This window comes from Lithobates pipiens, unplaced genomic scaffold, assembly GCF_037356315.1.
Source record: "Lithobates pipiens isolate NorthernLeopardFrog02 unplaced genomic scaffold, aLitPip1_a1.2 Scaffold_10, whole genome shotgun sequence".
NCBI lineage: Eukaryota > Metazoa > Chordata > Amphibia > Anura > Ranidae > Lithobates > Lithobates pipiens.
The window spans coordinates 197,015,584-197,042,821 of record NW_027507686.1 but is presented as its reverse complement, the minus strand read 5'-3'; positions in this window follow the sequence as shown (position 1 = coordinate 197,042,821).

Genomic DNA, 27,238 nt, shown 5'->3' with positions numbered 1-27,238 from the left:
GTAAGGAGTTCCATAGCATTGGAGAGGCTCTGCCTCTGATCAGCTAAAGCTGGCCATAGATGGAATCGGTCAAACAAAGTGAATAGAGGATTTTCTCCTGGGGGGACATTGTATTCCTGACAGCGGGAGTCTCCACTGTCATAATACTGACCATTCTGCAGCTGACTGGCTGAAGCCGCTGATCAACAAAAGTTTTCCAGCTTGTCCATTCCGCAGAATGTCAATGTAACTATTAACTTCTGTCTAACAGGGATAGACACATTAGACATGTGCACTGCTGTAAAATTTGTTCGTTTTCCTTTCATTCATTTTCTATGTTTTTTTTTCATTTTTGGGCTCATTCGTTATAATTGAAATTCGTAAATTATAAAATTAGTAAATTCGAAAATCCAGAAATTCATCAATTTAAAAATCAAAAAAAAATCACAAATATGAAAATAAAAAAGAAAATCTGAAAATTTTGAAACTTTTAAATACTAGTTAACTAACTAACTAATAATAACTAACTATTAAATTATAGGTATTGGAATTTCCTTTAAAATTTGGCTGTTAGTCAATGTAACGAATACAAATTTATTTGAAGTTACAAATTATTCAAAATAACGAATTCCACATCTAAATAAATGGAATCGAACAAATGAATAATAAATAATAATAATAATAATAATAAAGGTTTTGTTATTATTAATATTTGTATTTATTATTATTAATTATTTAAGTTCCATTCGTTTAGATACGCCATTCGTTATTTCGGATAATTTATTTTGTCCAAACTTTGGAAAAATTTGTATTAGTTACGTTCCCTAACTTATAAGGAAATTCCAATACCTATAATTTAATATTTAATAATGGTTAAGATATTTATTAGTACGTTATTTGAGATTTTTAAATTCTAAAATTTTCGGATTTTCGTTCTTATTTTTGGATTTTCAAATTTTTGGGCTTTTGAATTTTTGCATTTTTGTTCTTATTTTCGTTCTTTTGAATTCTAGTTCTTATTTCCGGATTTTCGAATTTCCGGATTTTCAAATTCCCAATTGCAGAATTTTCAACGTTACGAATATTTGAATTTATAAATAATCAGAAAAAATTGTTAAACGGGTTTTCGTTAATTTGGATACTTCCGAATTAGCAAATTTGTTGAAATTTGTTAACCACTTCGCACCCAGGCCGATTCTGACATTTCTCTCCTACATATAAAATTCATAATTTTTTTGCTAGAAAATTACATAGAACCCCCAAACATTATATATGTTTTTTAGCAAAGACCCTAGAGAATACAATGGAGCTCGTTGTGCAGCAATTTTTCAAACATGCTTTAAAAAAAAAAACAGTAAAGTTAGCTTAATTTTTTTGCATAATGTGAAAGAGGAAGATACGCCGAGTAAATAGATGCCCAACATGTCACGCTTCAAAATTGCACGTGCTCGTGGAATGGTGCCAAATGTTGGTATTTAAAAATCCCCATAGGCGGCGCTTTAAATTTTTTTACTGGTTACATGTTTTGGGCTACAGAGGAGGTCTAGAGCTAGAATTATTGCGTGTGAGGTTCGCGGGGATACCTCACACGTGGGGTTTGAACACCATTTTCATATGTGGGCGGGACTTACGTATGCGTTCGCTTCTGCGTACAAGCTCATGGGGACAGGTGCGCTTTAATTTTTTTTTTTATTGTTAATTTTACCTTTTTTTTTTTAGTTTGACACTTAAAAAAAAAATGATTACTTTTATTCCTATTACAAGGAATTTAAATATCCCTTGTAATAGGAATATGGCACGATCGGACCTATTTACAGTGAGATATGGGGTCAATAAGACCCCATATCTCACCTCTAGGCTGGGAAGCCTAAAATCAAAAAAAAAAAAACGATCCTGGCTTCCCAGCCAAACCAGCACCATTAATTTGAATGCAGAGGCCGGGCGTGACATCATAACATCGTGCCCAGCCTCCAAACGATCATAGAGACTCCGGGGACAATCTAGTCTGCCGGAAATCTCTATGGTAACTTCTGGGGGCCGGCAGATCCTGTGACCGTCTCACTGATGGAAGCGGTACAAGCACGGGAGGGTGGCGGGAGGGGGGACGTCCCCTCCCGCTGCCCGTAAGAATGATCAAGCGGCGGAACAGATCATTCTTACGGTGTAGGGAATCGCCGGCTGAAAACGCAGATATCTGAATGATGTCTGTGGCCTCAGGCATCATTCAGATATTACACCACAAAGCCCATGACGTCAATAGACGTAGTATGGGCGCCAAGTGGTTAAAGAATGAATTTTGGAATGAAATGACTTGTACTTGTCTAGGACACATACTGTATGGATTAAAGTTAGGCCAGTCCCTACTCAACTAGATGAATTTTGATCCATCTTAGGTCAAGTTAAGTCGCACAAGCCAATAATTTAATTGAATGGATAGTCCAGTTCTGTTCTTTAAAATAGTGTGGCAGCCATGTTTTCAATGTGGTTGGAACAGTTAAGGAGAACCGACAGCTCTGCTTAGGGAGAGATAATATTCTTTATTTTCTTTTTCATTTTACCATTGGTTCACTGGTCATTGGTTCATGACACTGTCCTGCTTCTCATGCCTTTTGTTTGACAATAGCTTGCTTATTAATAGCCCTACAAATAGACAGACTCGAATAACAAGATGTGCCTCTAATAGACTTCAGTGGAGTTCACCACAAAGTTTGTAACCTTTGCTAGATTAGCAAAACTGTTTGCAAACCAAAAATCAGGAAGAATCACCCATCTCTCTTCTCCATGTTTTAATATCTCCTCTTTGGCTGAGGTTAGCAGAGAATATAATGCATCTTTGCCAAAAAGTAACATATAATGGCGTTTGTTTTGGTAAAGTCAAATAGGCTGTTCACTTTGCAAAAGAAATTGCGCTTTGCGAGGGAATTTTCCCCACAGCTTAGTGAACGTGTTGAAAATAGTAATGCCTCAAAAAGTATTAGTACACTAAGTAAAGGGGGTACCCTCATCCCACATTAACCTCCCTGGCGGTACGATTATTTCGGATTTTAGGTGCTAAAAGCGGTACCATTATTTTGCATGAAAATTTGGCGTTTTATATTGTAGTCCTGTAATTCTTAGGAATAACTCTCTTAAATCTGTCCAAACCAGAGTCTAGCAGACATCCCGGGTATGATAACGTTTGAAAAATTAAATCATAAATTATAATATAATAAATAATTATAAATAATTGTACCAAATAATAATATAACAATAATAAAAATTATTCAATAATGTAATCAAATCAAAAACACTGAAATTTGCTCAGTTGCAGAATTGTCACTGTCATTACTTTTCAGTATTTGATGACGGATCTCCCCACAAATCACTATCGCTCAATTCTACGAGTGATTCTAATTTATTATCGCTGTTTTCTAGCTGGTCTAAAATCATTTTTGATGTAAAGGGACAGTTTTGGTTGCTATGGGCAATCTCCAGTTTCCAGGCATAAAGAACAGTTTTTATTATATAAAACTGCATGCAGGACACTGGGCAGACCACTAGGGACAACGGGGATGTGAAATATTTACATACAGCAATGTAATCTGTAAGATTACATTATACTGTATGTTTACTGTTTGTTTCACTTTTTGAATTTGGCGCCGATCTCCGTGCCCGTGCGTCGCAACGCTCGCAGGGCACGGAGATCGGCGATGTAATGCATCGAGCGAGACACGTCTCGCTCGTACAGCGGGGAGACAACGCTGGATCCGAGGGAGAAGGTAAGTAAACCTCCTCCTGGATCCAGCGACGCTGTCCCGAGTCTGACTCGGGGATACCGCTCTTGGTATGGAAAATCCACCCCGAGTCAGACTCGGGAATACCGTCAGGGGGGTTAACATGGACAAAGCGAAAGACTCATATGGGGTTTTTAGTGAACGTGGTGACATTTCACTTATACAAATAATACCCAATCACATGCAAGGAAAATAAATAAACAGAATTTTGGTTTGCATGTGGCTGAATGATAGAAGTCAGCAGAGCTTCCCCTCATTCACTAAGCTCTAGGGAAAATTCCCTTGCAAGCTGAACAGTCTATTTGCTGTTAGTAATTAACCCAATGTGTTGTGTACTCTTAAGCCTCATACACACGATCAGATTTCATGACAGGAATTGTGTGATGACAGGCTGTTGGTGGAAAATCTGACTGTTTGTACGCTGCATCGGACAATTGTTTTTAAGATTTTCTGTTGACAAATGTTAGATTGCAGGCTTTAAAATTTTCCGTAGACAAATGACACAAGTCCGTTGGACAAAGTACAAACACACATGCTCGGAAGCAAGGACGAGCCAGAAGCGTTTGGTATTGTAAATTAGCGTTCGTAATGGAGAATTAACATTTGTGACGTGGCAAATTATGAAATCTTGAAATGTAGTACACAATTCTCTTCTTCTTTAATGGGATATTAATGAAGCTGCTTTGCTGGTGATACTGATGGAGTTATTGCAAACACATTTTCAAAGGCTTTTTTTTTCTAGTGCTATCAAGAATAATATTATTCTGGTTTTTTTTTCTTCTTTTTGTTATCACAACACCATTATCCTGTAGATCAAAGATACCGGTGTCCCTTGTCAATTTTACATTGTATTTTTTTTTATGTAACTGCCTACTCCCAAACTGTCATTTGAAGAAAAACACATAGCCAAGTATTATTCTCCACAATTTTTTTATTGTGCATTATAAAAAGAAAACAAATAAAATTAGACATGCTATCTGCCAATAGAACGTAACCAAAAGGTGCATTCTATGCATCAAAAAATATAGAAAATATAACAAATCAAAATTATTATTCAACCAAAAAATACAATAAAAGCCTCATGCATGTGTCCTGCTTCTTAATATAGGGGGTCAACATTGCCAAGAGTTGGTAAAAGCAGGGGTCCGAAAATCATCCGGATTATTCTCCTGAAGCTCTCGCAGCAAAGGCATATGACATAATTGGTCATGATTATTAAAGCAACCAATTTTTAGTCCAATAAATCCTCCTCCTCCTGTTCCTGGACTGGACTTAGGTGAAAGCAATAACTCCAAGGCCAATAATAAATAACACGTTATCTCCTCCGATTCTACAACAAGTCTGGTTGACGAACGGCCGTTCAGAAACAAATTGAAAAGCACGAAAGGAAAAGTGCAAACTGAAAAGTGCTAAATGAAAAGCGTGAATCAACGCTCACCAAACTTCTACTAACACAAAATTAGCAGAAGTAGCCCAAAGGGTGGCGCTAAAGAGCTGAAAAAACATGTAGTACGTCACTATATTCGTGTTTGTTCACTGACAATTCCTTGCCGTTTGTATGCAAGACAAAATCCAGGCACACACCTTCGGACAAAAGTCAGAGATTTTGTTTGCGGAAAAAATGATTGTATGTACGAGTTTTTAGCCTATTCATTGAATAGCACCCTTTAAGACAATTTAATTCAATTGTCTCAAGCTGTGAACTTTTCCAAAAAAAATTCATATATAGGCCACACCTGAAAAAACACTATTGTATTTTATATAAAGCATATGATAGCCCATTTGCTAATTTTTAACATGTTATGCAAAATTAAAAGTACTTTTTAGTATATTTAAATGTGCAGTTTTCATGATATATTATGTAATGTAAAACCTACTGATGCTGCCATGAAGGTCCTTGCACAAGCACTTCCTGTTGGGTGATATCACTGCGTTCCCTCTCCCAATTACAGAATGCAGAGAGCTTTGTCACCCTGTCAATCCGGGGATGGGTCACTGCTGTCACCATCAGGAAATAATAAAATATTTTACCATGCTCTTTCTGTATTGTGATTAGTGGAGGGATGGAAAGAGTGTTGGCATATGATAGTTAGAAAAACATTAGCTGCGAAACCTTGGAAAGTATTCAAGCATACAGAAAATTCTATTGTAGTGGATGTCTGTAATTTGACTTTGTGCAGACTTCTGAACAAAAAGACATGTTTTCACATGTTGTACAAAACATTCCTAGTTTTCCAAATTGCAAACAAGCACTATTTCAATTTCTTACTCTTTTATAAAAATATAGAAGCGACTGAATTGTCGGGTTAGTTCTAAATAAAATTAAAACAAGACTATACTCTTAAAAAACGAAAACAAAAGTACCGTACCCCCTGGCACATTGGGACTTTATAAGCAAAATCACAGTATTAAATTGAGAATATTATAAAAAATATAAAAAATGTATTATTATACAGAACAAGATAAAAACACTGGTGCATACATGACCATATGATAATTATAACAAAACATAGTACAACTATGACCCAAGGAGGGCTATGTTGTGCACAGTTCTCTTCCCGTTATGCCCAACGTATTTCAGGAGCAAATATAAATCCCTTCTTCAGGGAAATTTGTAAGAAAAGATCACAGATTTAGAGCACTAAAAGGGTTGTCCTACAGCAGGCTCCTCATAGATAAAAGCAACCAGAGATATGTCTAGGCCAGGCTTAAAAAGATCCCCAAACCAGTTTCCCCCAGAGGGGGAGAGAGATGGAAACACCAAGGCCTCAAATGCTTCTCACAAGGATCCCAGATGTGACCCAAAATTGCAGCCTGAAGATATTGGAGTATTTGGAGGGGGGAGAGAAAAATCAACGATGCTGAGGATAGAGTTGAATATTGCGTATGGGGACAACCTCTCCAACCTTTTAATGGTCAGCATATGGAGTATTCCCCTCAATTAGTTGTGAACCCCGGCTATAATCTAAAAAAGAACATTTAGCTTTAAAAAATAAATACAATTTGAATGTTCTGTACCATGTGCATACTCCAGCTGCAGATGAGAATCCTTTTCATTTATTAAAGCAGAACATTGTAACATATACCGTATTTTTCCATTTATATGATGCCCCCATGTATAGGATGACCCCACTTTTCCAACCCAAAATTTAAAAAAATTATATTTTAAACATAAAACAGAACATATTTTTATTTAGTAATTAGGGAACATTTACATACTGGTACTATGAAATTATGCATTACACTTATGGGCTTAGAACACATCGAAATGACTGTTCCCTGACGCATCTGCCGGAAACATGCGCCCCTTCACTGGCATACTATAGACACCCCCCAGGTATGAAATTTAAAGGAATATTACACTTTTATTGTTTCACTTTAATCATTATTAAAATCACTGCTCCAGAAAAAACTGCAATTTTTAAAACTTTTTTTTGCATTGATTTGTGTCCCCTGGGGCAGGACCCGGGTCCCCTAACACTTTTTAGGACAGTAACTTGCATATTAGCCTTTGAAATTAGCACTTTAGATTGTGAACGTTCGAGTCCCATAGACTTTAATAGGGTTCTAAAGTTCACAGGAAGTTTGGGTCTGTTCGCAGGTTCTGGTGCGAACCGAACAGGGGGGTGTTTGGCTCATCCTTAACTGCTACATATCTTTGGTAAAAATAACCCAAATTAGTGGATATTATTTGGTCTTTGTGAAAGTTAAAGAGTCTACAAGCTGTGGTGCAAATCATAAAAAAATTGATCACATCTGATGTACTGGTGGCCTCATTTCTTGTGACCCTAACAAGCCAGGAAAGTACAAATACCCCCCAAATGACCCCTTTTTGGAAAGTAGACATTCCAAGGTATTTAGTAAGAGGCATAGTGAGGTTTTTGGTGTTGTAATTTTTTCCCACAATTCTTTGCAAATTGAAGATTTTTTTGTTTTTTATCTTTTATCCCACAAAATTGTCATTGTAAGATATTTCTCTCACATGGCATGTGTATACCACAAATGACACCCCAAAATACATTATGCTACTCCTCCTGAGTATTACGATACCACATGTGTGGGACTTTTTCACAGCCTGGCCACTTAGAGAGACCCAACATGCAGGGAGCACCGTCACATGTTCTAGGAGCATAAATTACACATCTAACTTGTTGACTACCTATTACACTTTTGAAGGCCCTGGAGCACCAGGACAATGACACGTGACACTGACGTGGCACTGATGGCAGATGGCACTGATACGAGGCACTGATGGCACGTGACACCGATGACAGATGGAACTAATATGTGGCACTGATGACACGTGACACTGATGTGGAACTGATGACAGATGGCACTAATACATGGCACTGATGACACGTGACACTGACAGGTGGCACTGATATGTGGCACTGATGACACGTGACACTGACAGGTTGCACTGGGGACGCGTGGCACTAGGGACAGGTGGCACGTGGCACTGGGGACATGATGACAGTGATAGGTGGCACTGGGGACAGGTGGCATTGATAGGTGGCACTGGGGACATATGGCACTGATAGGTGGCACAGGGGACAGATGGCATTGATAGGTGGCACTGGGGACAGGTGGGCATGTGTGTGTGTTTGTTTCACTGTGTGTTTTACTGTGGGTGTGTGTGTTTTACTTTGTGTGTGTGTGTGTGTGTTTTACTCTGTGTGTGTGTGTTCTCACTAACGCTGCAGCACGGAAGCTCTCCCTCCTCACACGCTGTCTCTGTGTAAGGAGGGGAGCCGGCGATGAGAGATGATCTCATATGTTTACATATGAGATCACCTCTCATTGGACAGCACGATCTGTGATTGGCTGTGTCCGAGGGACACGGCCATTTAGCACGATCTGTGATTGGCTGTGTCCGAGGGACACGGCCAACACAGAACTTCCCTGATGTGTGCCTGCGGCGGCGCTCAGAGGGGAAGCAAATAGGAGGACGTCCAGGGATCCCCTCCCAGCACATAGCATCTGCTCCGTAGCCGTCTTTTGGCTATAGAGCGGGCGCGAAGTGGTTAAACATTGTTCAGTAGGGGAAGCAGGATATATAGACTTTGCTAATTTACTACCTAGCTTCTGTACACAACTTAAAGAATGGCTCCTATCCCAATTTGGGGAACCATAGAAATATCCTACACACCAGGTCACTCTCTATATCCCTGGCTCATTAGCATACCACTGGGAGCTAGAATTCTGACACATTTACTTCCCATCGTGACAGGTTTGATTAAAGCTTGGAAAATATTGATTCAACCACCCCACTCCTACCCTCACACCACTACCCTGAAAATCCCTATCACAGTGTTACATCACATCATGGATTCAATATCCTTTACATCCTGGCAATTGAAAGGTATAAAATATGTCAATGATCTCTTTGACAATGTAAAGCCCTTTCCTACCCTTCAAAACAACTTTCTCCTCCCAAATTCTGATCTTTACAAATACATTTGTATGAAACATTGCATATCAACACTCTGTATATGGCCGTGCAAAATCCCCCCTCCAGCTTGGACATACTACACAGCCAGTACACCCCATATAAAGGGATCTCACTCTTTTATACTGTTCTGCAACAAAAAATGCACCTTTAAATCAGCCCCTTTACTCAAATGGGAAAACAAACAATGGACCACAGCCTGCAACGCCACATATAAAGCCAACAGCTGCTCCGTCCTCTGGGAACTTTCCATCAAATTGCTACTCAGATTGTACTTAACCCCTGACAAAATTTTCAATTTAACCACTCCACAGCTACCTTATGCTGAAGACACTGTGGCCAAAAAGGTGACCTCCTATATACCTTCTGGTGGTATCCTAAATTGACAGTGTTCTGGACATCCATATTCAAACTCATATCCAAAGTCACCCAAACTTCTATCATACCCTCTCCCAGCCTAGCACTCCTATCTTTGGAAATGGAAACCCTCCCACACCTAGCACAACACATAACTACACATATTCCATGTTGTAAAGCGCTGAGCAAACTGTTGGTACTATATAAAACCTGTATAATAATAAAAATAATAATAATAATAATAATAATATTGTACTAGCTGCTATACTTAGCATCACTAAAAGATGGAAAGACCCTCACACTCCCACCATATGGGATGTGATAGATTTAACCCAACTGCACTATTCACATGAACACATGAAATTCCATTCAGACAAATTAGAACACTTCACTTGCAAGTGGCAACCGTGGAGTAAATGGAAAACATTCAAAATATGAAAGATTAACCCTTCATCCTTTCTAATGCAAGAATATATAGGAGACAACCGCCATCTAAACAATGATGGTTTTCTTCATTTTCAATATACTTACCCGAAACTGATGCTCCTCCTCCTTATTTCTGAAGAAATCAAATGCATAACTGAACTGTGATATTTTATATTGTGTACCTGAAATTCCTTTATAATTTTTAATAGTGTACTGTTTTCTTTCTCTTGTCAACTGAAAATTCAATAAATATCTATTGATAAAAAAATTAAAAAAATTAAAAGTATGCCGTATTATGCAAATATGCTGTACATACTTGCTCATTATGGCAAGAGCCCAACATGATGCAAACTTTAGTTCCAATTTAAGTTTACGTGTTACCTTTGGAGATTACTTTGAAACATTACAGTTGGGTTAAGAAGGCAGTACAGTATAGTACCTGTAAAATGTCAAGGCCTAATAACCTTCAACCACCACTTAGATGCAAATTTGCACTTGGTGAGTTTAATTGCTATACTATATGTATATGATGTTCTAGGATGCATTTAAACCTAATCGGCTACATGTATAAAAATAGCATGCCACCAATAAGTGCCTCTGTGCCCAGGTAATTTTACAGTGTAATACTACATTCATTGCCATTCTGAATAATAATAATAATAATATTTGCAGATTGCAGGCACTGGGCACTTACTCTGTGTAGGTTTCTGTTAAGGGGGGCTAAACTTTATTCAAATTCAGTTTCTTTGTTTTTTTTCCTACTGCCAATTATACAATAGGATCAACGTAAATTGTAAAATTAAAGTGATTCCTTTATTATTGAAAACTCTACAATATCTTCTTTTTTTTTTTTCTTAACAGTTTTGCTTAAAACTGTCCAGCAGCGTGAAAATTTTGAGTCCCACAGGATAGGAAGGAAGTAATTGATTTTGACTATGTGGAGTTTAATCCTTACCAAGCTTGAAAGAGACCTGTAAGGGGGCATTGTCCAAAATACATTTTAATTGAAAGTGATTACTTTTGAAGGAAAGTGTTTGCTGAATTTTCTTAGTTTCCTGAAGCGGTATTTTGCAATATATAATGGACTCACTGCTGGAAATGGAGTGGATTATTTTGCTATGACTAAAGAAAGCAACTTTCATCATATCGAAATATTTTAATCAAAGAAACGGATAAGGCTTATATAATAAAATATATTTTCTAGAATTGCACAATAGATATGCCAATACAAAGCAGGTATTCAGATAAGTTGTAAGAAAGGTCCAGATGGACATAGATATTGAGAAACAAAATATATCTATGTATATATATATATATATATATATATATATATATATATATATATATATATATATATATATATATATATATATATATATATATATATATATATGTTTATATATATATATATACACACACAGACATTTGCTAGTTGTGTTAAAACATTTGCATACCCTCACAGAAATTGAGAAATGTTGGCATTAATATTGAATATATGACTGATCATGCCAAAAAACTTTCTTTTATTTAAGGATAGCAATCACATGAAGCCATTTATTATCACATAGTTTTGTGGATCCTTTTTAAATCTTAATGATAACAGAAAGCACTCAAGTGGCCCTGATAAAAAGTTTACATACCCTGGAATGTTTGGCCTTGGTATGGACACAGAAGGTGGCACAAACAGGTTAAAATGGCAGTTAAAGGCTTTTTAAATCACAGTTCGTGTCTGTATATAAATAGTCAATGAGTTTGGTAGGTCTCACATGGATACAATAAGCATACTGACACTGAACCGTGAGGAGGTGCAAAAGTCAAAACATCTGCATAACAAGGTAATGAAACTTTACAAAGACGGAAAAGGATATAAAAAGATATCCAAAGCCTTGAATATGCCAGTCAGTATTGTTCAATCACTTAATAAGAAGTGGAAAAATGTGGGGATCTCTTGATACCAAGCCAAGGTCAGGTAGATCGAGAAAGATTTCAGCCACGACTGCCACAGGAACTGTTTGGGATACAAAGAAAAACCCACAGGTAACCTCAGGAAGAAATACAGGCTGCTCTGAAAAAAGATGGTGTGGTTGTTTTTAAGGAACACAATACAATGAAAAAGAGCTGCATGGTCAAGTTGCCAGAAAGAAGCCTTTACTGTACAAGTTTCACAAAAAAGTCTGGTTACATTATGCCCAACAGCACCTTGTCATGCCTTATTGGCTTTTTTGTGGCATTGGCACAGTAAGGCTTCCTCCTGGCAACTCAACCATGCAGCTCTTTTTTGTCCAAATATCGTTAAATTGTGCTCCTTAAAAACAACCACACCATCTTTTTTGGAGAGCAGCCTGTATTTCTCTTACGGTTACATGTGGGGTTTTCTTTGTATCCCGAGCAATTCTTCCACCAGTCGTGGCTGCAATCTTTCTTGGTCTACCTGATTAATCACCTGAAAGTGATTAAACAGTGCTGACTGGCATACTCAAGACTTTGGATATCATTTTATATCCTTTTCCATGTTTGTAAAGTTGCATTCCCTTGTTACACAGGTCTTTTGACTGTTCTTTTCTACCTCCTCATGGCTCAATGTTTAGCCTGCCATGTGCCATCCATGTGAGAGCTAACAAACTCATTGACTAATTATACACAGACACTAATTGTGTCTGTGTATAACTAATTTAAAAAGTCACAAACGAGGGAAATTAACCTTTAATTGCCATTATAACTTGTGTGTCCCACCTTCTGCGTCTGTACCAAGGCCAAACATTGTAGGGTATGTAAACTTTTTATCAGGGCCATTTGGGTGATTTCTGTTATCATTATGATTTAAGAAGGATCCAAAAAAATATTTGATAATAAATGGCTTCATGTGATTGCTATCCTTAAATAAAAGAAAGTTTTTTTGGCATGATCAGTCATATTTTCAATATGAATGCCAAAATGTCACCATCTCTGCCAAGGTATATAAAATGTATATATATATATATATATATATATATATATATATATATATATATAACTTTTTGAGTATGACTGTATATATGATTTTCTGCAAAGGTATATAAACTTTGTAAGCATGACTGTGTATGTGTGTGAGTGTGTGTGTGTGTGTGTATATATATATATATATATATATATATATATATATACCGTATCTCACAAAAGTAAGTACATCCCTCACATTTTTGTAAATATTTTATTATATCTTTTCATGTGACAGCACTGAAGAAATGGCACTTTGCTACAATGTAAAGTAGTGAGTGTGGAGCTTGTATAACAGCATACATTTGCTGTCCTCTCAAAATAACTCAACACACAGCCATTAATGTATAAACCATTAGCAACAAAAGTGAGTACACCCCTAAATAAAAATGTCCAAATTGGGTCCAACATGTCAATATTTTGTGTGGCCACCATTATTTTCCATTATTTTCCAGCACTGCCTTAACCCTCTTGGGCATGGAGTTCACCAGAGCTTCACAGGTTGCCACTGGAGTCCTCTTCCACTCCTCCACAACAACATCACTGAGCTGGTAGATGTTAGAGACCTTGCGCTCCTCCACCTTCTGTTTGAGGATGCCCCACAGATGTTCAATAGGGTTTAGGTCTGGAGACATGCCAGTCCATCACCATGACACTCTCACCACCATGCTTGACTGTAGGCAAGACAAACTTGTCTTTGTACTCCTCACCTGGTTGCTGCCACACATGCTTGACACCATCTGAATCTAATAAGTTCATCTTGGTCTCATCAGACCACAGCACATAATTCCAGCAATCCATGTCCTTAGTCTGCTTGTCTTCAGCAAACTGTTTGCGGGCTACTCTTGTGCATCATATTTAGAAGAGGCTTCCTTCTGGGACAACAGCCATGCAGACTATTTTGATGCAGTGTGCTGCATATGGTCTGAACACTGACAGGCCATCCCGCCACCCTTTAAACCTCTGCAAAAATGCTGGCAGCACTCATTCATCTATTTCCCAAAGACAACCTCTGGATATGATGCTGAGCATGTGCATTCAACTTCTTTGGTGAACCATGGCTAGGCCTGTTCCGAGTGGAACCTGTCCTGTTAAACCACTGTATGGTCTCGGCCATCATGCTGCAGCTCGGTTTTAAGGCCCTGGCAATCTTCTTTTAGTCTTGGCCATCTTTATTTAGAGCAACAATGCTTTCTTTTTATATCCTCATAGTTCTTTGCCATGAGGTGTCATGTTGAACTTCTAGTGACCAGTATGAGAGAGTGAGATAACACCACATTTAACACACCTGCTCCCCATTCACACCTAAAAAATTTTACACTAATGCATCACATGACACCAGGGAGGGAAAATGGATAATTGGGCCCAATTTTGAGGGGACAGCAAATGTACACTGTTATACAAGCTGTACACTCACTACTTTACATTGTAGCAAAGTGTAATTTCTTCAGTGTTGTCACACGAAAAGATAGAATAAAATATTTACAAAACTGTGAGGGGTGTACTCACTTTTGTGAGATACTGTGTATATATATATATATATATATATATATATATATATATATATATATATATATATATATATATACAGTGCCTTGCGAAAGTATTCGGCCCCCTTGAACTTTTTAACCTTTTGCCACATTTCAGGCTTCAAACATAAAGATATAAAATTTGAATTTCTTTGTGAAGAATCACCAACAAGTGGGACACAATTGTGAAGTGGAACGAAATCTATTGGATATTTTAAACTTTTTTAGCAAATAAAAAACTGAAAAGTGGTGCGTGCAAAATTATTCGGCCCCTTTACTTTCAGTGCAGCAAACTCACTCCAGAAGTTCAGCGAGGATCTCTGAATGATCCAATGTTGTCCTAAATGACTGATGGTGATAAATAGAATCCACCTGTGTGTAATCAAGTCTCTGTATAAATGCACCTGGTGGTCTGATTTTGCTGAGGAATAAAGGAAGTAAGAGCGAAAGAAGAACCAGTGAGCCTGAGCTCTGCTGATTCTGGCTTTAAAGTGAACAGGCACATCATGACTAGGGATGAGCCGAACACCCCCCGGTTCGGTTCGCACCAGAACCTTCGAACGGACCAAAAGTTCGTACAAACTTTAGAACCCTATGGGACTCGAACGTTCAAAATCAAAAGTGCTAATTTTAAAGGCTAATATGCAAGATATGCAACAGATAACACCAGCAATAAGGGGTATCTTCAGGTGTATACTGTGCTGGAGGCACACAACACCCACTTTAACTCCTGCAGATGCCTGTATTAGAGAACACCAGCAATAAAGGGTAGCTACAGGTGTATACTGTGCTGTGCTGGAGGCACACAACAACCACTAACTCCTGCAGATGCCTGTATTAGAGAACGCCAGCATAAAAGGGTAGATAGATACAGGTGTATACTGTGCTGGAGGCACACAATACCCACTAACTCCTGCAGATGCCTTTATTAGAGAACACCAGCAAAAAAGGGTAGATACAGGTGTATACTGTGCTGGAGGCACACAACGCCCACTTTAACTCCTGCAGATGCCTGAGAAAAGAACACTGTCCCTGCCTATCTTGCTCTTTCCATGCACGCCGGAACACACTACACAAGGCCACCACGCTGGCATCCTTATATATTGTCCTACTAAACCCCCTGAGCTATAATTGGCCACAGGCATCCTGCCTGTGGCCAATTATGGCTCTCTTCACTAACGGCGCTGTGATTGGCCAAGCATGCGGGATCACAGTGCATGCTTGGCCAATCATGAGCCAGTAATGAACTGCGATGGCGTAGTGCATTGTGGGCCGTTCGTGCCACACGAATTTGGTGCGAACGGTCCACAAAGTTCTGAATTTGAACAGACGAACAGCCGATGTTCAAGTCGAACATGCGTTCAAGTCGAACACTGAGCTCATCCCTAATCATGACCCCTTATAATTTAACTAGTTGACTACCTTCTGCATTTTACACACATCAATAAATCTCCCTCACATAAGGTGCCTCCTGTATGCCCAGGAGACTGCCTGCAGTTTCTTATCTCCCCGTCTCCTTCCTGTGCCCAGCCCTGTGAGACCTGGTGTCTGTAGAAAGATGAGCTCCCAATTCAATGACTGGGAGCCAGTCAGAAGCCTTACTAATTGAATGATCACTCTGACAGCCAATCACAGTGATCATTCAGTGTTACATATGTAAAACAAAAGTAATACACTAGCTGACTTATCTCCCCAGTTCCCAATCTTTGAGTAAGAGAGCTGAAGCTGACAATAGAATTTTTATTGTGTGCACAGGGAGTTAGCTAACTCTTAATTAACCTGGACATGCTCTTATTTTACTACCTAGCCCAATAATTTCAACCCACATAAGCACTGTTTCATATCCTCTTCCATGTTTCTACAGTAGTACCTTGGATTATGAGCATTCCATTTCAGAAGCATGCTTGTAATCCAAAGCACTCGTATATCAAAGCAAGTTTCCCCATAGAAATCAATGGAAGCTCAGATAATTTGTTCCAGTGTCACTGCTAGTGTATGCAGTACCACATGTGGCCAGAGGTGGGGGCAACAGAGACACTCAGAAACCACTCAGAGACGCTCATAGACACTCTGAGACACTCGGGAATGGAGTATTTCCAAGTGTTTCTAAGTGTCCTGGAGCATCTATGAGTTTCTCCCAGAGTCTCAGAGCTTCACCGGCGCCCCGCACCTCTTGCCACATGTGGTACTGCACACCCCAGAGGCATGAATCCTGCTTGTCTTGCGATACAATGCTCGTAAACAGAGTCAGGATTAAAAAAAAAAAACAGCTCATATTGCAAAACGCGTGTAAGCCGTGTTACTCGCAATCTGAGGTTTTACTGTATTTTTAATTATTTGTTGTAAAAAAATGACACAGCACATATATACATTGTTATCAAGGATGTATTTTTTTTTTAAACTGTGGTTTAGGGTATATCTGTTTTATTTTAAATCAGTAAGAATGTTAAATTACTCATGTATTATGAGAAAAATATATGCAAAAACAAAATATTATTTATTTTGTAGATAACTTTAACATGTTTTGAACCAAAAATGTCATTTTAATGTTGCAATAAATAGAACAAGCAGCAGAGTAAAATGTATGCTGTGTTCAAAATATTACTGATCAAACTTGAAAAAGTTTCAGATTTTTACCCTTTTTTCCACCTTAATATGTAAATAAATGTAAAAAAAAAATCAGAGGACTTTAGGATCACAAGAAAGTCACATTTGTCCCCCAAAAAACAATGTATGTATCAATTATTTATCATAAGTAATTACAAAGTTATAGCCTCATGAACAGGCACATAGCAGAAATGTGAAAATACTGTATGGTCTGGTCCATAGGGGTAAACAGGTGTGAGAGCCGAAGTGGTTAAAGATATAAAATTAGGATGTAGATTTAACGTGTATATGAAGAAAATGAAAATTCACCATGTGGTGGACTTTTAAGGCATGATAATTTATCTAAGATTTTAGTGGAGTATTTTTATGATTTTGAAAAATATTTACTTAGAAAAATATAAAGAACAGGCGTATAAAAGCATGGAATGTTTTAACACATCTAAAACGTATACATCGTCATACATATTGTAATACAATACAGTCTGTGACTTCTTGTTGCTGACGCGTTTCAGAGTACTAAGTTCTCTCCTTCTTCAGGGCTTCTTAGCAAGAAGAAACTATGTTTCTAAAATAAAACAGTAGATAAATTGGTAGATAAATAGGTACATAATAACGACAATGGTGTTTAGTAGTATGCAATATCAAAAAGAACACGTACAAATGTTGTGACGGTATAATTAACATTCCAGTGGTTGTAGCTTAAAACATACAAAAGTGCCAATGCTTTCAAGTTCTCATTCGAAAGACCCTCAGTGGTAAGTATGTGTGCAGATGTCAGACCCAGGAGGGAGCCCACAAAGATCCAAGACACCTCCTCCTTCACAAAGGGAGGAATGACCACCGGTGGGGTGCAGAGGAAGCCTGAAAACCCACTGGGGTCGGGAAGAGAGAAGAACAAATATATATATATATACATATATATATATATATATATATACACACACACACATATTGTACACATGGGGGACCCCAGAAGAAGTGGATTGAGGCTGTAGGCTCTGAGGAAGAAGTTATTCCTTTGAAACACATCAGCCAGCAGTGGCTCTGATGTCTTCTCCTTTATCATTTGTCGGTTTCAGGACTGATTGCCATGCATAGGTGGCTTATACTAGCAATATTTCTCCACATATTTGTGAGTAGTTCTTAACTTCTTTTTTTATCAATAATCTTACGTGGGATAATGCACTAGGCTAGTGCTCCATCTTTTCTTTACTTTTTCTGTGATTATTAGGATACTCCCTATCCTGGAGGGCAGCAAGGCCAGAGAAACCATCCCTTGAGTAATAGACCACCCAGACATCACACTTATGTATAAGCCCTTGTACACACGGTCGGATATTCCAATGAAAAATGACGTGTTGTCGGATAATCCGACAGTGTGTGGGCTCCATCGGACTGTTTCTGTCAGAATATCCGACGGACCAAGTTTTAGAGCTGGGCTATAAAATTTTCCGACAACATGATCCGATTGGACTTTGTGCCACGCATGCTCAGATCAAATTCCTAGACCAAATCTATTGGCTACTAGCCTGAACGTATTCCCGTCATAACGAAATTACGTCATCACGTTACAAACGATCGGAATTTTCCGATAACTTTGTCCGACCGTGTGTATGCAACACCAGTTTCGGACGAAATCCATCTGACAAAATCCGACGGATTTTGTTGTCGGAATGTCCGACCGTGTGTACAAGGGCTAAGAGTGTTTGTTTGTTGTTACAGGGATGGAGGCTGCTCTGTGCAATACCATTGTACAACATGAGATCCGAGAGAGGAACCAACAATAGCTGCAGAAGACCACAAAGATCGGCACTCCTGGAAGTGTTGATTTCCCAGTGGACTTCAGGGAACAAGTTCACTGCAATAGAACAGAATTCAGCAACATTGATGACAGGAGACATATGTATTCAATTATTTTTAACAGGTATAGGCTATATGAAAGTATTTTATTACACATTGTCTCCTAAAGAAGTTCTCTAATATGGGTCCATAATTCCATGCAGGAAAACTGCCTTTGTGAAGCTATTGTACTTCTAATAATGCTCAGGAAAGTGATAAATTGCAAAGAAAAACATCAAGGATTGCCTGAGATCACAGTCAGGTTCTGCACAGGAGCACATAACAAAATTGCCATCTTTATTATAACAAAAAAAAAAAACGAAAAACTAAGAAACACAGTTCTTTGTACTGCTATTCATGTTTCCAGAATGTACCTCTAATAACATTGTTTGCAGAATATCCTAATCAAAACACATAATTGCAGCTTAGATAAAATGTTATGATTTGCATTTGATAGCAGTACACAAATATAGAGCAATATATTTTTGTGATTACGAACACAGGTTACTGGTATTTCAAAAACGAGACAGTATTTATTATTACTTTTTTGTTCTACTGCATTGCGCTGAAATATTGATATTTTCTTTTAGGTAGAGGTATTATTAAGCAGCAGTTCTTCAGAGGAATTTCCAGATTGGCATGTATATCAGTCATTTCTTTACACTATTGATCATTCCCTTCTGGAATTTTAGATATTCTGTTTAAAGATCAATAGTCATACAGCGATAGGAGGAGACCTCCCATAAGGGCAAATAAGAAGAAACATCAAAATATGGAAAGTATAATGTGATGGAAGCAACTCAATATCTCCCGCTGATTTGTTTGATGGAGTTGTTACGATGCTCTAACATTACTGTGTCTTTTCAGAGCAATTTGTTAAACTCCTGTTATACAAATATTTCTAAGAATACATTTTGCAATTTCAGTTTTAAAAAAAAGCTCCTTTCACGCTTAACTTTACAATATTTTCTTTCTCTGTGAAAGTCTTTTGTTCCGTCATTATTTCTTGTGCTTTATAGTTACTTTCGGCAGGTTTTCAAAGTCTGCAATTATTGATGTATGTGGTCTTATTTACGTATGTTAGCATACAGGGGTTATGGAAACCATCAGGAGGTTGAGATTCAAATGTTGCCTTTCCAAGAACAATAAAAAAAGGAGCAAGTTGCCACTTCAAGGGCCTTAAAATGAGCCCAAAAGCCCCATACACACGATCAGAAATTCTGCCAGCAAAAGTCGGATGTGAGCTTTTGGTCAGAAATTCCAACCGTGTGTATGCTCCATCTGACTTTTGCTGGCAGAATTCCAGCCAACAAAAGTTTGAGAGCAGGTTCTCTATTTTTTGGTCGGAAAAGTTCCGATCAGACATTTTGATCATCTGTACAAATTCCGACGCACAAAATTCTTACTCATACTCGGAAACAATTCGACGCATGCTCAGAAGCATTGAACTTAATTTTCTTGGTTCATCGTAGTGTTGTACGTCACCGCGTTCTTGACGGTTGAACGTTCAGAGAACTTTTATGTGACCGTGTGTATGTAAACCAAGCTTGAGCGGAATTCCATCGGAAAAACCATCCAAGTTTTTTCAGACGGAAAATCCGCTCGTGTGTATGGGGCATAACAGTAACCTTCCCTTATTTGCTCTAATTTGGTTAGTTAAAGTGTTACTTAACCCAGGACCCTGCATTCGCTATATCTGGTCTCCCACAGTACACAGAACATGGAAATGCAGTTTTTTTCAGGAAATATAAACTGCTAACTACCTTTTCTCATCAGCAGTATACTGTATAGCTGTCTTGTGACTTCTATCACTTGTTAAAGCTTGTAGAAGGAGTTTTCGTTCTCCTCTAACTGTCCTATGAGATTGCATGACCCCTGACCCTCTGTCTGGACAGTGGTGCTAGCCCTGCGACGATCACATGCACCCTCCCAAGAAAAAAAAACCTCTCTAGCAATAAACACAAAACTGAGCACGTGCAGAGTGATTCCAAGGGCCCTGTACTATCAGGAGATGGATTGGGGACAGCGGAAGCAGGGGAGGATCAGAGAAAACAGGATCAAGCAGCCCTTTTACACAATGTAGAGGATTAACCCCTTAGGTACCACAGTGAGTATAACAAGCATGCTTTACTGCATAAATAGACTTATTTTACTATTGTGGGTTTAGTTATGACGCGTATACATGACCGGTTGTCCCGTCTGAATAAACTCCGAAGGTTTTTCCGATGGAGTTCCTCTGAAACTGTTTTGCACTATTGTTTTGATTTGGAGAATTCAAGGATAAAGGCAGGAGAGTAGAAAGGAGGCCTACCATTGGCAATACCTGACCGGGAGGGTGAAATCCACAAGTGTGCTTGATTCTTTTGCTGAAAGGCATTAGGTCATACTGCACTTTATTTTGATTAATGGGACTTTTGGAGTAATTTGAGTTTTATATGAATTTGAGGACGGCTCTTTAGAATCATTAGATTTTTTTAATATACACATATGTTTTATTTATGTTACATACATATAAGCCTTGTGAGGAATGAATAAGTAATGATGTTGCGCTTGTGAGGAATAAGACAGTGCTGTGAAGAGAAAACTGATTTATTTGCCAGCTGGCATGGGAACTGGTTGCAGATCTCTAAAAGCATACTTAATCTGAAAAGAAATACTGAGCATTAAAATGTCTCAAGAACTCACAGTCTACCTGCCCAGTGCTTTTGTTTTTGGCCTATGCATAGCTATAAGGCACAAGGCAATTCTGCTCCATAGAGCAGGGGTCTCCAAACTTTCTGAACAAAAGGCCAGTTTACTGTCTTTCAGACTTTAGGAAGGCTGGACTGTGACCAGGGGGAAAAGAAAAGGCCCTGACATCCATGGGAAAAAATCAATGGGAGTAAGTGGGAGGAATTGTGCCCCAACATTGATGTCATTGTACCCATTGTTGGTGTCAATGGGAGGAATTTTTCCCCATCGTCGGTATCAGTGAATGCAATAGTGCTCCAAGGGCCAGGTAAAAACAAGCAAAAGTGCTGCACGTGGCCCCCGGGCTGAAATTTGGAGATTACTCCCTTACAGCGATTCTTATACAGGAGTAAAATAATAAAACAGTGTGCAGCCCATAAAAGAAGATTCATACTTCCTCTTATGGTGGATGATGAGCCAAATTCTCACTCTCACATATATAGAACATTTCTGGGTGTATCAGATACCCGACCACCCGCTGAAATTTGTTGTTCTTTCCGTTATCTGCTATGTCTCAACTGTTTTATTTTATTACATAGTCCAATAGTTCTAGATAGACTTCTTGCACATATAAATCAAAGGCAAACTGTGGGTGCAATGTCAGCAGTGGCACCAATACAATCCAATTGCAAAAAAGGCAACTGTTCCCTTCAAGCTATTTTATTTAACAATCTAGACATATTGAAAGTTTTAAGGATGCCCAGCATCTTTTTTTTACAAGAAGGTCCAAGTAAAATAGTTTGAAGCCAAAAATGTGGAATGTTACCTTCTATTGTAACTGTAGTGATATAGGGGCAGGTAGGTATCCATTACATCCTATATTGTCAGATACCAGCAGACCAGTTTTACCGTCTAATGCCACATACACACGGTCAGAAAAAGCTCTGATGGTTTTCACGATGGAATTCCAATGGGATTTCACTCAAGCTGTCTTGCATACACACGGTCACACCAAATTCCGACCGTCAAGAACGCGGTGACGTTCAACACGTACGACGGGACTAGAAAAAGGAAGTTCAATTCCCAATAGTCAATTGAATCCATCTTGTAGTTGAATCTGAGCATGCGTGAGTTTTTGCGTGTCGGAATTGCATACACACGATTGGAATTTCCCGAAAGGTTTTCCATCGGAAAAATTTAGAACATGCTCTCAATTTTTTTCTGGTGGGAATTGGACCAGCTAAATTCTGATGAAGCATACACACGGTCGCATTTTCTGATGAAAAGCTCTCATCGGTCTTTTGCTGGCCGAAATTTTGATCGTGTGTATGTGGCATTAGATTTACACAGCTCTGCCGCAGTTAAGTAACACTTACAGGCCTTGCTTTTCCTTTAGTCTATGACTGGACAGTGAAAAGAGAAGCAGCAGACCAATGTCACTTTGCTCTCTTCTCCTATTGGCATGTTTCTTGTTAGTAAATGAGCACTGCAGCCTAAACTGAATTGGTTTGATGAAACCCGGCATGTTTTGGACCTGTAGTCCTTCCCCAGGGGTGATAGTGGGTATTTGTGATTCTAAAACATAGATACAGCATTAAGCAATAGTTAATTACATAGGAATAAAAACTTCATTGTAAATCTGTCTGTATATCATAATTCATTACATATTATAGGCCGCTATTGATACTCACAGGAGTCAACCAAGATATGAGTAGAGCTACATTAAATCCTGCTTGATAGGGTAGCTGCATGTCAAGACCTCATAAGGTTCAGGGAGGTGTAGCATGCAGCGCAACGTGCATTCACATAGATGCTGATGGGACAAAAAGCCCCTGGTGGCATCAGCCCAGCGAGCAATGAGTACCTGTGAGATGAGAAGTAATAGTGGGGATGTAATGATGGTCTAACAGACACTTAACATGGCTGGGGGAGGGGGGGGGGTTGGAGTTCTGAAAGGGCGATGAGGGGTTATCATACATGCATAAAGAATTGGCTGAAAATAGGGCACCCAAAATTAAAATTGTATAAATTATGGGAATTTCTAAGAACTAACCCCCCTTCCTCCACACATTTTGCAGAGAAAACATATAGCTGTGTTACCTTATGGTGAAATGTGTTCAATATGCCCACAGTCAGCATGCTCAAACAGAGGCTGGTCTGCAGGAATTGGGTACTTATATTACCCAACCAGGGGGGAGGACATCTACACAAGTGAATGCAGCTGGGTACCGGCACCAGGAAGACACCCTGGATGGCGGTGGCTAGGAGTGGCGCTCAGGGAGGGTCCCCTGACATGGAGACATGCAGCCTGGCCCCATCACTAGGAGCAGTATCCTTGTGAGTGCATGTTGGGCCACATGCTGCACTTCCCTGAACCTTATGAAGTCTTGCCATGCAGCTGCCCTATCAAGAAAAAGAACTGCTGCTCCAGGTATATAAAGATAAGGCTGATTGGAGTATCTTGCAGAGTGCTAGCCCTGGCCTGCCTCCGTGGGAAACTTGGAAAGAAGAAAGAAATGGCTGCACATCCAGAACTTCCGATCGCAATTGGCAATGATTAAACACAAGATGTATGTGTGAAACGCATCTACATGACCACAGTTTGGTGTCTTTGGTGTTATCTTTGTGAAACAAAATAAAAGGCAATCAGAATTGTTGCATTTATATGGTTGATAATATATGTAATATGTAATGAATTATGATATACTGTAATGACACAAATGTACAATGAAGTTAATATTACTATGTAATTAATGACTGCTAGGCATCCATGTTTTAGAAGTACAAATACCCACTGTCTACCCTGAGGAAGGACTACAGGACCAAAACATGTTGGGTTTCATCAAATCAATTCACTTGGGCTGACCTTGGACTCTGAATTGGCAGCCCTTTGAGTGCTTCTGATGTCTGTTGGGTATCATGAGTACGATAATACACGTTTCTACAATAAAACACATTTTAGTTGGATATGTGGTTCTGCCTCCATAGCCAAGGAAGGGTATTGGTGCACCATGTGCAGAGTTTCATTGTTTTTTATTTTACTTTTGTTTCTTTGATATATAGGATGTTGGCAGACTGATTTAAACCAAGTTCTACCCCCATATTATTTCTCTGATTGGTTATTCTGCATGTTCCTTTCCCAGCTACATAGGGAATTGTCAGAGGTTGATACAAAGTAAAATTCTAACCTAACCTAAGGTGCTTGAATTAAAAATCTATTAAATAATGTATAAACCACTTCCCCTCCAGGCCAATTTTGGCATTTCTCTCCTATGTATAAAAATCATCATTTGTTTTTTCTAGAAAATTACTCAGAACCACCAAACATTATATATGTTTTTTTTACAGAGACCCTTGGGATTAAAATGCCAGTCATTGCAACTTTTTATGTCACACTGTATTTTGCAAAGCAATTTTTCAAACTTTTTTTTTGAAAAAAAAAACAGTTTCATGAATTAAAAAACAAAACAAAAAAACAGTAAAGTTTGCCCAATTTTTTGTATAATGTGAAAGATGATATTCACCCAAGTAAACAGATACCTAAAATGTTACGCTTTAAAATTGAGCAAACTTGTGGATATGGCGCCAAACTTTGGTACTTAAAAATCTCCATTGGCGACGCTTTCAATTTTTTTACAGGTTACATATTTAGAGTTAGAGAAGGTCTTGGACTAGAATTGTTGCTTTTGCTGTAACGCATGTGGCAATATCTCACATGTGTGGTTTGAACTCTGTTTACAAATGTGGGTGTGACTTAGATATGTGTTTGCTTCTGTGCGTGAGCACGCAGGGACGGAGGCACTCTAAAAAAAATTTTTATATTCTTTATTTTACTTTTATTTATTTATTTTTTACACTTTCTCTTTAAAAAAAATGTTTTGATCACTTTTATTCCTATGACAAGGAATTTAAACATCCCTTGTAATAGGAATAGTGTGTGACAGGTCCTCCTTATGAAGAAATGTGGGTGCTATATAGCTATATAGGTGGATATAACGGTGTATTCTGCGGTCAGGGCATGCAGACAGCACGCACAATCTCCTACAACTGACTGCAAGCTCTATTTAAAAAGAGCAAGATAGCTAGCTATATAGGTGGATATAACGGTGTATTCTGCGGTCAGGGCACGCAGACAGCACGCACAATCTCCTACAACTGACTGCAAGCTCTATTTAAAAAGAGCAAGATAGCTAGCTATATAGGTGGATATAACGGTGTATTCTGCGGTCAGGGCACGCAGACAACAACCACTACAGAAGAGAAATAATGCAAAATCGGCCGATAATGAACGGTGTATACTGTGTTGAAGGTACACAGAACACCCACTAACTCCTACAGACGCCAAAACACTACACAAGGCCGCCGCGCTGGCGGCCTTATATAGTGTGGGGCGTGTGCTACACAGCCTGAGCTATGATTGGCCACAGGCATCCTGCCTGTGGCCAATCATGGCTCTCCTCACTGCCGGCTATGTGATTGGCCAAGCATGCGGGGTCACAGTGCATGCTTGGCCAATCATGAACCAGCAATGCACTGCGATGGCGCAGTGCAATGTGGGCCGTGAGCACCACACGAATTTGGCGCGAACAGCCCATAACGTTCGGTATTCGCCGAACGGGCGAACAGGCGATGTTCGAGTCGAACGTATGTTCGACTCTAACATGAAGCTCATCCCTAACTGCAGCTAACTGAATCAACTGCCTGCCTGTAGTATATTAGGAAGAGAACAACAGGAATGGTCTGCAGTGAGATCTAGCTGCATAGGATACAGTACTGAATATACTGCAGCTAACTGAATTAACTGCCTGCCTGTAGTATATTAGGAATGGAACAACAGGAACAGTCTGCAGCGAGATCTAGCTAAACTGGATACAATACTGAATATACTGCAGCTAACTGAATGAACTGCCTGCCTGTAGGATATTAGGAACAGAACAACAGGAACAGTCTGCAGTGAGATCTAGCTGCATAGGATACAGTACAGAATATACTGCAGCTAACTGAATGAACTGCCTGCTTGTAGTATATTAGGAACAGAACAACAGGAACAGTCTTCAGCGAGATCTAGTTGTACAGGATATAGTACTAAATAGGGATGAGCTCGGTGTTCGTCTCGAATGCATATTCGACTCGAACACAGGCCGTTCGCCCGTTCGGCGAATTCAGAACTTTGTGGACCATTCGCACCATATTCATGTGGCACGAACGGCCCACAATGCACAACAACTACGCTATCACAGGGCATTGCTCGCTCATGATTGGCCAAGCACTGTGACCCTGCATGCTTGGCCAATCACAGCGCCAGCAGTGAGGAGAGCCATAATTGGCCACAGGCAGGATACCTGTGGCCAATTATAGCTCAGGGGGGTTTAGTACATGCCCCACACTATATAAGGCCGCCAGCGCTGTGGCCTTGTGTAGTGTGTTGGCGTGCAGGGAAAGAGCAAGATAGGCAGGGACAGTGTATTTTTGCTTGGGAAGCTAGCGATGTTAAAGTGGGTGTTGTGTGCCTCCTGCACAGTATACACCTAAAGCCAACCCTTATTGCTGGTGTTGTTCTGTTTCTGTAATACAGGCATCTGCAGCAGTTAGGGAGGGTGTTGTGTGCCTCCAGCACAGTATACACCTGAAGA